The sequence below is a fragment of the Ovis aries genome, chromosome 7 (assembly GCF_016772045.2).
Source record: "Ovis aries strain OAR_USU_Benz2616 breed Rambouillet chromosome 7, ARS-UI_Ramb_v3.0, whole genome shotgun sequence".
Taxonomy (NCBI): domain Eukaryota; kingdom Metazoa; phylum Chordata; class Mammalia; order Artiodactyla; family Bovidae; genus Ovis; species Ovis aries.
This window is the reverse complement of record NC_056060.1, coordinates 93,497,642-93,499,245: the sequence shown is the minus strand read 5'-3', so window position 1 is coordinate 93,499,245 and position 1,604 is coordinate 93,497,642. Positions and strand designations below refer to the sequence as shown.

General features: G+C 40.7%; 1 non-coding gene across 1 annotated transcript; it reads left to right on the top strand.

Moving 5' to 3' along the window:
- Positions 1-641: 641 nt before the first annotated feature.
- TRNAK-UUU (transfer RNA lysine (anticodon UUU)) lies at positions 642-714 on the top strand. Its single transcript has one exon. It is a non-coding gene; the product is annotated as a tRNA-Lys (tRNA).
- Positions 715-1,604: the final 890 nt, after the last annotated feature.

Here is a 1,604-nt window from a genome sequence, read left to right as displayed (position 1 = left end):
GAACATTGGCTCTACTTTGTCTTTAGCTTATCAGACATTCTTTAGCCAGGAGATCCATAGAAACATAAAAAATTACATATTAATATATACACACACATATACATGTAAAACAACAGCAAATTATATATGCATATATTTTAATTTATGAAAAAAGGTTTGTGTATATAACATATACGCATGCATGCTAAGTCGCTTTCGTCATGTCTGACTCTTTGCGACCATATGGACTCACCAGGATCCTCTGTCCATGAAATTCTCCAAGCAAGAATACTGGAGCATGTTGCCATGCCCTCCTCGAGGGGTCTTCCCAACCCAGGGGTCGAACCCACATCTGTTACATCCCCTGTGTTGACAGGCAGGTTCTTTACCACCAGAGCCACCTGTGAAGTCCAAATCTTATAGTGTGTATATATATATATACACACACACATGCATACATAAGGTTTTGGCCCATGTGACGATGAGTCTGAGAAGTCGTACAATCTGCCCTCTGAAAACTAGAGAACCAAGAAAGTCAGTGGTATAGTTTGAAGGTCTAAGAGCTAGAGTGACGATGATATCAATTGCAGCTCGAATCTAAAGTCTGGAGAACCTGGATCACTGAGTGGTGAGAGAAGATTTATATTCCAGCTCAAGTAGTTGCCTGGATAGCTCAGTCAGTAGAGCATCAGACTTTTAATCTGAGGGCCCAAGGTTCATGCCCCTGTTCAGGCATTATTCTACCTATCTGAGCTTCCCTGGCAGCTCAGAGGCTAAAGAATCTACCTGCAATGTGGGAGAGCCAGGTTCAGGCCCTGGGTTGGAGAGATCCCCTGGAGAAGGGAATGGCCACTCACTCTAGTAGGATCCCATGGACAGAGGGCCCACCTGTATCAGGTGGGCTACAGTCCTTGGGGTTGCAATGAGTCAGAGACACCTGAGTGACTTCACTCAAGTAGTTAGGCAGAGAGAAAGAGAAGCCTCCCTTCCCTACCTTTCTCTGTTATTCAGGTCCTCAGCAGATGAAATGATGCCCATCAAAGTTTCAGAGGTCAATTCACCTTCCTCAGTTTACTGATTCAAGTATACTGATTTCAGACACACCTAGAAATAATGTTCACCAAACATCTAGGCATCCTGTTATCCAGTCTATGTTGACACATAGAATTAAATGTCACAGCATCTTATTGGCTCTGTTTCTCTGGAGAACCCTGACTAATATAGTGAATTATATAGTGACTAAATATAGTGACACATAGTGAACTTATGAAACAATTTCATAATGCTATTGATAGGTGTAGACAAAATCATCTAATTTAATGTAAAGGCAAATCACTTCCTAATGGAGATCACGTTCAGCAGAAATTCCTCATTTTCAGGACCTGCCATTGGATGTTACTCTATCTCTTCATATCCACATTTAGGTAAAAATAAGATTTTATTAAATGATTTGTAAGGTTGTGACCCAGAAGGCCAGAAATCATCCTCAAACAGAGCTTTGGTGAATAAAACCATTTTAATACACTTAGGCAGATTTTCAGTCTTTGGAAGTTGTCTATCCTTTGAAAATGTGAACTGACTTCAGTAGTTTTGCTCTCAGTAAATTACTGATATTCATTCAACAG